The 15,022-nt window shown below is 36.7% G+C and overlaps 1 long non-coding RNA gene across 1 annotated transcript in view; it reads left to right on the plus strand.

The window, feature by feature from the left end:
- The window catches only part of LOC138157280 (uncharacterized), a 97,832-nt gene extending 84,913 nt beyond the window's left edge, over positions 1–12,919 (plus strand). Inside the window, exon 4 of the long non-coding RNA XR_011167349.1 lies at positions 12,539–12,919. This is a non-coding gene — a long non-coding RNA (uncharacterized lncRNA). The remainder of the gene's footprint in view (positions 1–12,538) is intronic.
- Positions 12,920–15,022: the final 2,103 nt, after the last annotated feature.

Genomic DNA, 15,022 nt, shown 5'->3' on the forward strand with positions numbered 1-15,022 from the left:
GGTATGACACTGGTACTAGATCACCCTGAAAGGCTCTTCTGTCTCTAAATCTATGATCCCATAAATATTCCAATGAGGAAATATAAGGAATAACAACATACCAACAAGAATCAATAACAGTTATACAGAATTTTAAGGTTTACAATGCACTTTGCTCACAATAATCCTGTGAGAAAGGTCATACAAGGATTATTAACTTCATTTTACAGGTAAGGAAAAGTCCATTCATATGGCTGGTGTCACAGTCAGGACTTAAACTCAGTGCTCTTATCACTCCAACTCTACTCTTTTCATTGAATGATTAGCATTTTAGGTATAGAGGAATCATTTCATCCATTGACCATGCATAGATTGAATCATTCAGATCAATTTCAACCATAAATAGGTGATATTGACCAATGAGCTAGTGCCTATAAAGACCAAGGCAGAAATATTTAAGCCTGAAGAGCTGCTTCTAGTGGTCTGAGCAGCAGAAGACTGGTCCAAGAAAAAAATGAAGAGCAAAAGCTAGTTATTACCTAGTGTATGATGGAAAGAAAAATGTACAAAACTCAATGAGCTCTGCAGAAGGGTTACATGGAATGGGGCAGGTAGACATGTTGAAAATGGTCCCTCATTTGTAAAGATACTGAGTTAAATGTATAATGATGATGAAAGGGAATAAATGTACCATCCAACTAGCAGATGGTATGATGGGAACACAGGTTTTTATTAACATATGTTTTTGTTGATATCATTTGCTTTTAATATAGACTTCCACCTCCTCAGATTTCTCCCTATCTGCTCTATCAAAGAATCATCCCCTACAACAAAGAATTGTTTTTAAAGAAAAAGAGGGGGAAAATAATCCAACAAAACCACTCGATATATTGAAAAAATCTACCACTACCTACAATATTCCATAAGTGGTGTACTTTGCACCTTTTCAAAGGAGTATGGGGAAGTGTCTTCTAATATCTCTTTTCAGAAATTAAACTTGTTCTTTATAGTTTCATAACATTCATCTTTTAATCGTTGTGGTTGTTCTTTTCATTTACATTTTTGAAGTCATGTTTTTTTGCTGACTCTGCTAATTTCACTTGTTATTAGTTCATGTAAGTCTTTTCAGTTGCCATGCTTTTGCATTGTTTGTCAAAAAATAAAATGTATTTTTATATTTTTGTCTTTACAAAATTGCCTAAATTTCCCACCACATCTTTCTTCTTCCCCTCCCAGAGATTCATTCTTTATAACAAAGGATTTTTTAAGAGGGAAAAAAGAGGAATGACAGACAAATCATTCAGTAAAACTAGTTAATACACTTAACATTTTTATCTAGCATTATATGCCATATTCCATACCCATGTACTCTTCACTTCTACAAAGGTGAAGAGAGGTTCCTTCTCATATCTTTTGTTTGAGGCCATGCTTGTTTAAAAAACAATTACCATCCATTTTTGGTCATTTTGTGATTGTTCTTTCTATTTACGTTGCTTTAGTCACTGTATATATTATTTTATTGGCTCTGCTTACTTCAGTTTGCATCAGTTCATATAAGTCCCTCTGTGCTTCTCTGTATTTATTGTGCTTATCATCTAGCACAGAAATATTCTATTACATTCATGTGCAACAATTTGTTTAGCCGTTGCTCAAGCTATGGACATCTATATTGTTTCTGATTTCTTTTGCCATCACAAAAACGCTGTTATAAATAATTAGGCATACAGGGTGTCCCTAAAGTCTGGACACATAGAAAATCTCATTAACTATGCCTATTTTCAAGAAATGAAATGAGTGAAATTTTCAACATTTTATTTAATTAGCTTAAATTTTAGCCATGACAATTTCATACAGAATAAAAGCTTTCATTAGCTATTGGGGACTATTTTCCATTTGAATGAGATTAAATTAATTTAATTAATTAATGAGATTTCCTATGTATCTCCTATGTCTTCCTATGAAATCTCATTTATACTAATTAAATAATATGTTGAAAATTTCATTCATTTCATTTCCTGAAAATAGGCATAGTTAATGAGATTTCCTATGTGTCCAGACTTTAGGGACACCCTGTATATGGAATTTTCCTAGGGGTACCTAGCAGTAGAATATCTGGGTCAAAGGATATGGACATTTTAGCCACTCTATTTACAAAATTCTAAATTGCTTTCTAGAATGGCTGTACTAATTTAAACATCCACCAACAAGGAATTAGTGTGCCCGTTTCCCAAATCTCTCCAACATTGATTATCTCCATCTTTTGTTATCTTTGCCAATTTCCTGGGTTTGAGGTAAAAATTCAAGCTTGTTTTGATTTTCATTCTCTTATTATTAGTTGTTCTTTCACATGGTTCTAAATAGTTTGGAATTCTTTTGAGAACTTTTTCATATCCTTTGACCTTCTTTATAGGGAAATTAATTTTGGTCCTATACATTTCTGTTAGTTGTCTAGATACCTTGTTTACCAGACTCTTATTATAAATATTTTATGGAAAGTTTTTTCCCAGTCAGTCACTTTCATTCTTATACTAGATATGTTTATTTTGTTTCTACAGAAAAATTTCAATTTCTTGTAAACAAAATAATTCATTTTTTCTTTTTTAGTTGCCTTTGTCTTTTGTTAAAGAATTAATCTCACTCCTATAGCTTGTAATGGTAATTTGAAGATCTTCCCTGCCCCTTAATAAGCCTAAGGAAATTTGAAGACCTTCCCTGCTTTGCAAATAAACTCTGCCTCCTAATAGACTGAATGTAATCACATGAAACCTGTGGTAGAAGGAGCTTGTTGAAGGGTAGAGCAGAGCCCACAGGAAGCTATGAGTCAGAACAGCTAGACAGTGGTAAAAGAGAGGATGGCAGGCAAGCAGACAGTTAGGTTTATGAGTAAATGTTGGTTTGTGGGAAGGCTAAAGGATGCTGTGGCTCTCTGTACTGTTGTGGCTTATTGACTTCTTTGCTATGATAATGGAATTGGCTTATTGGTTTTGGGATTCGGTTTTATGGTGTATGAATAAATGTTTTGCTTCTGTCTTCTATATGGAGAGTCTGTTATATTTTTGTGATTGAGCACCATGCAGGTATATTTATAGTGACTGTGGGTGCTGTGTATATTACATTGGTGCTACATAGCTATGAAAGTATATTATTTGCTTCTTTTTAATTTTTTTTCTTGTATGATTTTTATTATTGAGATCATATATCCACTTTGATTTCATTATAGGATGTGGTATAAGATGGTAGTCTAAACAAATTTCTGCTAGATTGCTTCCAATTTTCCTGATAATTCTTATCAAATAGGATATTATCTTTTAAGTAATTATTTTTCAGTTTATCATTTTGAGTTATTGAATTTCATCATTTCTGATTTTCTTATCTAGTCTGTTCCATTGATTGACTTTTCTATTTTTTAATCAATGACAAATTTTGATGATTGCTGCTTTATAACATATTGTGAAGACTGGAAGTACTTCCTTTCCTTGATTTTTACCTTTTACATGTTTCATTCAGTATTCTAGATTTTTGCTTTATTCAAATGAATTTTATTATTTTATTTTACTCTATCAAAATATTCTCTTGTCAGTTTGTATGGAATAGCATTAAATGTGAAAATTAGGTTTGGTGGTATTGTCATTTATTACATGGGCATGACTGAATGAAATAAAGAAAATGAAAAATAGCATGCTTCTGTCTGTATTCAAACAGTATCCATTTTTTTTTTCCTCTGGAGGTGGATAGAATGCTTCACCATTAGTCCTTTGGATCATTGTTTCACTGAGAGTAACTAAGTTATTCACACTTCTGCATTGTATGATATTGCTGTTACTGTGCATAACATTCAGCTGGTTCTGTTCACTTCACTTTGCATTGGTTCATGTAAGTCTTTCTAGGTTTTTCTGAAAATCATACTGCTTGTCATTTCTTATAGCACAAAAATACACAGGAGTCTACCTAATAAGACAAACCCAGGAACAATATGAATACAACTACAAAATACTTTTCACACCAAGTCAGATTTAAAGACTGAGAAAAATATTAATTGCTCATGGGTAGGCTGAGCCAATGTAACAAAAATGACTTAACCTAATTTAATCTATCTGTTCAGTTCTATACCTATCAAACTATTAAAATTATTTTATAGAACTAGAAAAAAATAACAAAATTCATCTAGAAGAACAAAAGCTCAAGGATATAAAAGGAATCAATAAAAAAAGGGGAAGGAAGGTAGTCTAGACATACCAGACCTCAAACTGTATTATAAAGCAGTAATTATCAAACAATTTTTCATAGGCTAAGAAATAGATGATGGATCAGTGGAATAGAGTAGGTGCAAATTATATTATAGTAAATGACTGCAGTAATCTGGTATACTATAAATTGAAAGATCAAAGCTTTTGGAACAAAAACTCATTAGTTCACAAAAACTCCTAGGGAAACTGGAAAACAGTATGGCAGAAACAAGATATAGAACATCATCTCACATCATATACCAAGATCTGGTCAAAATAGGTACATGATTTACACATAAAGAGTGATACCATAAGCAAATGAGGATAAAATAGTTTATCTGTCAGATCTATGAATGGGGGAAGAATTTATGATCAAACAAGAGATAGAGAGAATTACAAAATGTAAAATAGATAATTTTGATTATATAAAATAAAAAAAGTTTTAGCCCAAACAAAATCAATGCAACCAAAATTATAAGAAAAGCAGAAAACTGGGGAAAAAATTTTCAAGTATCTCTGATAAAGGTCTCATTTTTCAAATACATAGAGAACTGAGTTAAATTTATAAAAATAAAAGTCATTACCCATTGATATGTGGTCAAAGGATATGAACAGGCAGTTTTCAGACAAAGAAATCAAAGCTATCTATAGTAATATGAAAAAAATTCTCTAATTCATTATTTTTTTTAAAAGCAATTGGGATTAAGTAACTTGCTCAGGGTTACACAGACAGTTATTTCTGGGTGTGGTGCTAAGTATCTGAGCCCGAATTCGATCCTGACACTGGGGCTGGTACTCTTACTCCCTGAGCCACCTGGCTGCCCCTAAGCAATTGGGGTCAAGTAACTTGCTCCAGGTTACACAGCCAGGTGTTTCTGGGTGGGTGCTAAGTGTCTGAGCCCAGATTTGATCCCCAGGTCATCCCGACACTGGGGCCAGTGCTTTACTCACTGTGCTACCTGGCTGCCCTCTAATTCATTATTGATTAGAGAAATGCAAATTAAAACAACTCTGAGGTACCACCTTACACCTATCAGATTGGCTAATATGACAAAAAAGAAAAATGAAGGATGTTGGGGGGGATGTGGGAAAACTGGGGTATTAATGCACTGTTGAAAGAGTCATCCAACATTTTGGAGAACAATTTGAAAGTAAGGTCAAAGGGCTATAAAATTGTGCATGCTGTTCAATACAACAATATGACTGCTAGGTCTATATCACAGAGAGAGAGAGATAGAGACAGACAGACAGACAGAGAGAAAGAGAGAGAGACAGTCAGAGAGAGAGACAGAGACAGAGAGACAGAGAGAGACAGAGAGAGAGAGAACCTATTTATGTGAAAATATTTATAGCAGCTCTTTTTGTGATAGCTAAGAACTGGAAATCAGAAGGATGCACATCAGCTGGGAAATGGCTAAACAAGTCATTCCAAATGATGGAATATTATTGTGCTATAAGAAATGACCAGCAGGATTATTTCAGAAAGACCTGGAAAGACTTACATAAATTGATGCAAAGTGAGGTTAACAGAACCAGGAGAACATTATTTTAAATGGAATTGCTCTTTCTATTTCTTGCTGCTGAACTTTGTTGGTAATTTATAGAAATACTAATGATTTATGTGAGTTTATTTTATATCCTACAACCTTGCTAAAGTTGTTAATAATTCCAAGTAGGTTTTTAGTTAATTCTCTAAGTATAACATCATATCATCTGCAAAGAATGATAGTTTTGTTTCCTCATTGCTTATTCTAATTCCTTCAGTTCCTTTTTTTTCTCTTATTGCTATTGCTAATATTTCTAGTACAACATTGAACAATAGAGGTGATAATGGGCATCCTTGCTTCACCCAGAATTTTTTTTAGAGTAAGAGTTAGTAATAGATATTAACTCATAATTCCCTAATTTTAGAAATGAAGAAACAGAACCAGAGAGGTGAATTGGTTTGTGGTCACATGAGTAGTAAGTGTCAGACTGAGGGTTTAAATTTAGGTCTCCTAAATCTAAATTGAACACTCTTTTCTCCTACAAAATAGATCTCATTGGACCATAAACAGCCTACTGGGAGGCTACCATCTCAGTATGACAGATCACTGATTCTGCTCTTTGGATTTTAACAGAAGCTCAGAGTGTATAAAATCATCAGTTCCATGCTATTTCCATTGGGGTTCCATGAAAACTTCTAATCTGGGTCTGATAAACCAAAGGCAATCACTCTTGTGGAAAGCTTATAAATTCAGACCCATGGAGCCATATCATTTTAGGGCTGACAGAGATCTTAAATGAATGAAAAAGTCTTTTCAAATGTTTCCTATATGTGAGGCACCTTACTAAGTACTGGGGATGGAAATACACAAGTAGGATAGTCCCTGCCCCAAGGAGCTTACATTTTAGAGTGGGCAATAACACTTATATGAGAGTGCTAGATAGGGAGTCTGAGGAGTCCCAGCAATAGAGAATTGGACCATAGGGCAAGCAGTTGATGCAACTTTTCCGCCTTTCTAAGTAAAATGGTAACAGGGCAATATTGATTTAATTACTGCACCCATAACAAGAGCTGAGAGCAAGAGGTAGAAGGGGTGAGAGGAGTGAACAGTATGTGCACATCAGTGGGGTGGATGGGAGGGTCGCTGGGGTGGACAGTTGCAAGTGAAGTGTGTTCTGCGCCTCTTAGATGCTGTATGCTAGGTGGTTCGGTGGACATAGCTCTGGGCTAACACGAATTTAAATTCAGCTTCGGGCACTTACTACCTGTGTTATCCTAGCCAAGTCACTTAACTTCTGTTTGCCTCAGTTTCTACAACTATAAAATGGAGACATTAACAGTATCTACCTGATAGGATTGTTTGTGAGGATCAAATGAGATAACATTTGCAAAGCTCTTAGAATAGTGACTGACACATTGTTGTTATTGTTCAGTAGTTTTTTAGTTGTGTCTGACTCTTTGTCACCTCATTTGGGGTTTTCTTGGCAGAGATACTGGAGTGGTTTGCCATTTCCTTCTCCAGTTCATTTTACAGATGAGGAAACTGAGGCAAGCAGGGTTAAGTGACTTGCCCAGGATCACACAGCTAGTGTCTGAGGTCGAATTTGAATTCAGGAAGATGAGGCTTCCTGACTCCAGGATCAGCACTCTATCCACTGAACTACCTAGCTGCCCCATAGCTGACACTATATAGTAGGCACCATATAAATGCTTATACCCTTCCTTTTCACTTTAGTTTAAATGAATCACCAATCAGGAACAATCATCTAGTGCAACTTGCATCACTTTACTTGAAACTGGGACAAGAGAGGGAGAGTAACCTGCTGAAGGTCACATAGCTGCAAAGCCAGGACTAGAGCTTAGATCTCTCAATAGCCTGACACTGAAGGGCCTTCCTCTTGTCTTTAAAAATTCAAAGCTCTGAACAAGACCCACAGTTGATTTTGATCAAGATGGAAAAAAATGGCTATGACAAGCAGACCAATCCTTAGGCATGTGTTTAATTTCCCTCTAGCTGTCTTTAGTGGCCTCATTTACAATTGCCTTCACTAAGTTAAATGGATTATAGGAATATTCTGCTATTCTGCAATGCCCAGAAACCTGGTACCGAAGAAATGTTTGGGGAAACCATTTAAAAACCAGTACCATTTCTTCTCTCTACTACTTTCCTTTTTCTTTCTTTCTTTCCTTTTTTTTTGCCCTTAAGGAGAGAGAAAAAAAATTGAGCTTGTAGGACTGCATGCTAAAGGCACAATGAGTAATGACTAGATGGGGAGTTAAGAGTAACCCAGCAATCCCATGTAAAAACTTAATGAGCTTGCTTTTGATGTGATCATTTGTCTTTGTGGTCTTCTCCAGTGCACAAGGCCAAAAGCCATATGAAGATTCACTCTGCTGGCAACTCGAGCTTCCTACTGCTGTGACTATGAGGGGTCTTTCAGGTTGTGGTTGGGGAATTCTGAAATGTTTCTTGCAGGCAGTCCCACAAGGCTCATTTTAAACTATGCCTCGGGAAGGAAGCTTTGTGCTCCGGCTTGTTTTAAAAATCCTGGTTCAGTTGTTTTACTACTTGTGTGATCTTGGATAAATCAGTTTACCTCTCTTGGTCTCAGTTTCTTTTCTGTAAAATGGGGGTAGGGGAAATGAACTAGGTAACCAATAAGCATCTAAAGCTATGATCCTTTTGATCTCTATGGAAAAATTTTGGGTTCAATGGAAAGCAGGTCCGGCAACCTCTGCCTTGGGGAGAGCTGGGGACCATTCCCGTATGTATGCTGGACATTATCATGGCTCCTTGAGGCTTATGTTTCTGACTTGGTCATCCTGGCATTTTAAACCATTTTGGTAGCTTATGGTCAGAATTTATTTAGAGTATAGTGGCTAGTGAGAAGACTAGAGACCATACCATATAAGAATTAACTAAAGGAACCTGGGATGTTTTGCCTAAAGAAAAGAATACTTAGAAAGGATATGTCATTTGTCTTCAGACTTCAGAAAGACTTTTGTGCTTAGTAGTACAGCACAAACCTAGGACCAATGGGAGGGATTCAAAAGGAGGGAAATTTTAGCTCCCTATAAAGAAAAGCCTTCTAATCAATAGAGCTATCCAATAATTGAGTGGGAGGATTCCCCAAATAGTGAGCTCCCCATCACTAGAAGTGTTCAAGCACAGCCCAGATGAGGAAGATGACAAAAATAATAACTAGTATTTATACAACACTTTAAAGTTTGCAAGTGCTTTAAATATATTATTTCATTTTATTCTCATAACAACCTTGTAAGGCAAATTCTGTCTTTGTCATCATTTTAGAGATGAAGCAACTGAGACACAGAGTCAAATAATTTTCCTACCATCACACAGCTAAATATGTTTCTGGGACAGGATTTGAACTTATATCTTTCTGACTCCAAGTCCAGTGTTCTCTCTACTGTGTCACCTGGCTACCTCATGATAAGGAAAGTTCAGGAACAAGCATAGTGCCTGTAGAAAAGATTCATGTGTCAGGTTTAGAGGTTGGACTAGACCACTTCTAAGTTTCCTTTCAGTACCAGGATTACATTTTTGGTGAATTTTTTTTAGCAATATCAGATGTTGTTCTGGTTGCAAAAGATACCTATTCCCTGGGCTGGTGTGATAGGTATGGGGGGGGGGGGTGGTGGTGGTGTGGGCTGCGGTGTTGTTTTCCAGGATGCCTCAGCTGTTCTCTGACTATCTCCCTCTTCTTGGGCAAGAGAACATTTCCACTTAGTGAGCACTTCTGAAGCCAATCAGCCAATAAATCATCTGACAACCACTCTGATTTATTCTGACAACACATGATAAATTAGAACAAATGACAGTGGGTAATGTTTCCCCCGAACTTGCTCTTGGGTATATTGGCCACACCCTGCCTGATGACATCTCTCTAAGGATCCTCACATCTCAGGATTCTTGGAATTGCACCACTCCTGGGAAGGAGATGTGCCATCTCTGTATGTCTGTCTGTCTGTCTGTCTGTCTGTCTATCTGTCTGTCTGTCTCTCTCTCTCTCTCTGTCTCTCTCTCTGTCTGTCACTCTCTCCGTCTCTCTCTCTCTCTCTGTCTGTCTGTCTCTGTCTGTCTGTCTCTGTCTGTCTGTCTCTCTCTGTCTCTGTCTCTGTCTCTCTCTCTTTCTGGTCTGTGTAGGTGATACATGAGGATACAATGTGATTCTGACTTCTCTGGCTAGTCTATTTGCCCCTGGCTGTGTGATGTTAGGAAATTATTTGATCTCTCTGTGTCTCAGTTTCTTCATCTCTAAAATGATGACAAAGACAGAATGATGCACATTCGCTTCTAAGAGGTATCTTAATTGGTGAACCTCATCAGTACACTCCCTGATGCCTCCATGAGGATTTGGCTACACAACAAACAAAATAAAAGTTAGCTTTTGTATTGTACTTTTAAGGCTAGTGAAATGCTTCCTTCACATCAGTCCTTGGTGCAGGTAGGTCATTTTCATTTGTCAGGTGAGTAAACTGATGCTCAAGAGTTGAAGGGATTTGTTTAAGATTATACAGCTACTAAGGGGCCAGAATGGGACTTGAACCCATGTCCTCTGACTCCAAATCCAGTGTTCTTTCTCTGCATAGCCTCCATGGTCACTTTCATGTAGCACAGAAAGTATAGTTTTTGTGATAAGAGGTCCTAGTTCAAATACAAACATATTCTCTTTTTAGACCTGGGTCTTCTAAGGTGGCCAGTAGACAGAGCACTGGGCCAGGAGGTAAGGAGACCTGAATTCAAACATGACCTCAGAAGCTTACTAACTGTGTAGACGTTTGACAAGTAACTTAACCTCTGCTTGCCTCAGTTTCCTCAACTGTAAAATGAGAATAATAATAGCACCTACCTGACAGGGTTGTTGTGAGGAACAAATAGAGCAGTGTTTGTAAAGCACTTGGCACATTCCTTCCCTCCCCTCTTCTTATTTGTAAAATGAGAGTTGGACTAAATGACCTCTCAGGTCGCTTTCATCTCTAAATCTATAATCCTTATAGGTTGGATTTGGGAAAGCCATTATTTATTTTTCTGGGAACAACACTTTATGACATTTTACTTATTTTTATGACTGTTCTTTCTTCTGACCTCCTATAACACTGTGTATACCATTTTTGGGGGGGAGTATGGAAACTTAAAGCCTTAGTTTCTTGGGGGCACTGAGAGGTTAAGTGCCTTGTAGAGGGGTACACAGTCAGTATGTGGCAGAGTCAAGAGCTTTCTGACCCCAAGATCAGAAACCCCTCTGTTCTTTGTACCATGAAATCTCTCACACTATTCATATATTACTCTTACGAGTATTCCATTTATACATTACTTATTTTCATACTGCTCTCCATACTTAATTGGATCAATGATCTCATTGATGTGGGTGTTTTATTCACCTACGCAGATCATAGCCCATCTTTGCTTACCCATCCTGTACAAATTTTTTCGCATTCCTAAGTTTTCCATGGAGGACTGGTGACTTACCCAATGTGTTGGGGCCTTTGCAGTGATACCAGTAGAACACATACATGGCTTGTCCCCATTGACTATCCCTTGCTCCTGCCACATGACCAACTTGTGTTCTTCAATGACATCCTTTATTCTAGTTCTCCTTAGCAATTTTTTGTTTGTATTATGCTGTGGTCTGCTCACACCCAACATGCATCTCTCTATTGCCCTTTGAGTAATATTGATTTTTTAAAATAATATTTTATTGATATCTTTTTTGCATCACCATAATTTCATTTTACTCCTCCCAACCATTCCATATAACAAGTAGCTTTTTTAAGACAAAAAAAAAGAAAAAGAGGGAAAAATCAGTATAACAGATCAACACATCAAAAAAGTCTGAAAAGATGTGCAACATACTATACTTGTGGCCCTCCCACCTCTGCAATGGGTGGAGATGTCCTCATGTATCTGTTCTTTTGAGTCTTGCTTGTTCTTTGTAATTTTGCTACTTTCCCTTTTGATTTTTTCATATTTATTTCTTCTATTTACCTTGTAGTCATTGTGTATATTGTTTTCCTGGTTCTACTTACTTCACTCTGCATTAATTCATATTCCATTCTTCTCTGTATTCAGAGTAACACACAGCTTTTTAAATATTTCGAGAATACAATATTTGATATTTTTCATCTGTATAATACCATTAGGAGAATGTTGGCATTGAAAAAATGCCTTTTAGTTTCAGGGAGAAAGTTTGAGTAATTAAAGCAACTCTGAAATTCCCCAAAGGAAATCTAGCTTATTCTCTCTCTTTTAAAATTTTGGGTCCAACTCACTGTCCATGTGTAGTATCTGCCCAAGATACACTGATGTCCATGCTCTATAGGTTGTCCATCTAGTTAGATGGCATTGTCTGTGCCACTGGTATTCTTTGTCCTCTTGGTTTTTCCTTTGTGGATTGTTGGAGCAAATTCTTTTGAGTAATTATGGATCTTGTCTAGGAGGCTCATTGGTATTTATGTGTGTATCCTATTTTCTTACTAAATTGTTCTTTGTAATTGCACTTCTTTCATATCTCCTGCAGTGCCTGGCATAGTACCCTACACATAATAGATCACCAATAAATATTGAATGAATGAATATTGTGATGGGGACAGAGATTACAGACTGGAAATAGGGGACAGGGTGAGAGCTAGCTTTTGTAAGTGTATCTCCATGGAACGCGAATGAAAATCACCTCAGTTCTCCACTTCTCTCTGCTACTCTGCCAAACACACAGTATCCCTTCATTTGTTTTTCCTTCTCAAGTTGTAGAGTTTGTAAAAGTACATGCAGAATTCCATTAGAAGTCATATCAAATGAACTAAAATGCTGATTTATTGTGCTCCCTAGGATCTGGAACATTGTGCTTAATTTAGACCCTGATGACGATTGTGCCATTTCTCTGATTCAAGAGCCTTGCTGCCTGGAGATGGAAAACAAAAACTGTGGTGGAAAAACACTCTAGCCCCAAACAGCAAGTTTACTGGAGGAAAAAGAAATGTGAATAGTAATTACTTTAAAAGGGGGCCAATAATATGGAACCATGTTTTGCATGACTTTACATGTATAATCAATATCAAATTGCTTGCCTTTTCAAGGAAGGGAAAAATGTGGGAGGTGGGGGAGAGAATTTGGAATCCAAAATGTAAAAAAAAAAAAAAGAATATTAAATTTTTTACATGTAATTGGGAAATATTTAATGAAATAAATAAATAAATAAATAAATATACATATAAAACAAAAAGAAAAGGGAGCTGCATCTGCTCATTTTGCAAGGCTGCTGGTAGTTCCTTTTAGGATATTTTTGAGGAAAAGGTCCATTGGTCTTTATTTATGACTTCACTATGATTATTTGTCATTTTTTGTCCTACTCAGGAAAAAATACTGTTCCTAGATTTGCCCCTGAGTTTGGCTGATTTCAAGCTTTGTGCTTCCAACAGCTTATGAAGCAGGTGTCTTATGCAGCAAGATTCAACCAAGACTTCCCATGACCATCAGTCATTCAGTGAATTAGGAAGCACTTACTGTTCATTTACTTGGTACTCAACCCTGTGTGAGGTGGGGTAGAGAGAAAGTAGGAGGTAGGGGATGTTAAAGATATATCAAATTTAGTCCTTGCCCTGTAGATTAAAGTCTAGTTGAGTCTCGTATTTATGAGAAAACAAAAATAATACAAGACAGAGGAAAATAACCAACACTAGGTTATATTTTTCTTACAATAATACTTCATATATATTAATATTTTATACATCTTTACTGACATTTTGTTTTTACATCACCTAAATTTTCTCCTATATCTATCTCTTTCCTTTACCAGAAAGTCATCCTGTATAACAACTATTTTTTCTTTAAAAAAAAAATATTTATTTATTTTTAGTTTTCAATGTTCATTTCCACAAGATTTTGAGTTACAAAATCTCTCCCCATCTTTCTCCTATCCCTTACCCCAAGCTAGCGAGCCTACTGAATACCCCTTCCCCTAACCTGCTTTCTCTTTTATCCTCCCCCATGGCCCTAACTTCCTAGTAGGGAAAGATGGATTTCTATATCCCAATGGCTGTATATCTTATTTCCCAGTTGCATGTAATAATAATAAAAAATTTTAACATTTATTTTTAAAACTTTGGTTTCCAGATTCTTTCCCTTCTTCCCTCCTCACTCACCGCCACTGGGAAGACAAGCAATTCAATATAGGTTGTACATGTGTAGCTATGCAAAACATTTCCATCGTAGTTATATTGTGAAAGACTGACTATATATCCTATCCTGCTCCCCACTTATTCTTTTTTCTAATTTGACTCTGTCCTCCCTCCTATCACCCCCCCCCTTATCCGCTTCCCCCCTACTTTCCTGTAGGGTAGGATACCCAATTGAGTGTATGTTATTCCCTCCTTAAGCCAAATTCGATGAGAATAAGTTTTACCCGTTCCCTTTCACCTTCCTGCTCTTCCCCTCCATTGTAACAGTTTTCTAACAACTATTTTTTTAAAGAAAAAAGGAAAGAGAAGGATAAGAGAAAAAAAGATCAGTAAAACTGATCAATACATTGAAAAAAAACCCTGACAATATATGCAAGGTTCCATACCTGCCTCCCATATACTTTAAAAACACCATCAATTTTACATGATTCTTCTTACACCCCTGCTCATCCCCAGTGCAAGACAATGGAAAGGCCATTGGCTCTTACTCAGAGGACCTGGGTTTAAATCCTGCTTCTGTCACTTGCTACTTGTGTGAGTTGAGAAAATCATAAAACCTCCCTGGGCTCCAGGTATTTTTTCTGTAAATTGATGGGGCTGGACCATAGATGCTCTCAGAGGTGCCTTCAAGCTCTAAAACCCAAGATCCTATGAACAAAGAGAAACAGGTGAGCAAAAGAAACTGATGCATGTGCTACTTACATTGACTTTTCTTATGACTAGGCTTCTTTGTTTTCCTTAGCAACACTCTGTGCTAAGTAAGGCAGATATTATTCCCACTTTACAGATGAGGAAATTGTGGCCAAGAGTCAGAATCATGCAGCTAGCTGGAACCTAGGTATTTAGTCCCACAGAGCAGAAGTAGGACCAATGAACTGAAGGTTCCTACAGGCAAATTTCTGTTCAATATCAGGAAAATATGACCTAATGGAACTATCTGAAAGTGAAACAGGTGTCTCAGCAGGAAGGGAGTGAATTTCATTCTCTAAAGGGGATTCCTGTTTGTTGACAGGTTAGACTTAGATCCTTCGTGACTTTGTTTCTAGTATTCTATCCTCCATCTTATGCTTTAGTTAGTGTCTACTGTATGTGGTCGCTGAGTAAGTTGTAGAGACTAAGAAAAAAGGTCCAGAAA

This window comes from Petaurus breviceps, unplaced genomic scaffold (genome assembly GCF_028583685.1).
Source record: "Petaurus breviceps papuanus isolate PSGF00001 unplaced genomic scaffold, PetGlider_PUasm1.0 171, whole genome shotgun sequence".
Lineage (NCBI taxonomy): Eukaryota > Metazoa > Chordata > Mammalia > Diprotodontia > Petauridae > Petaurus > Petaurus breviceps.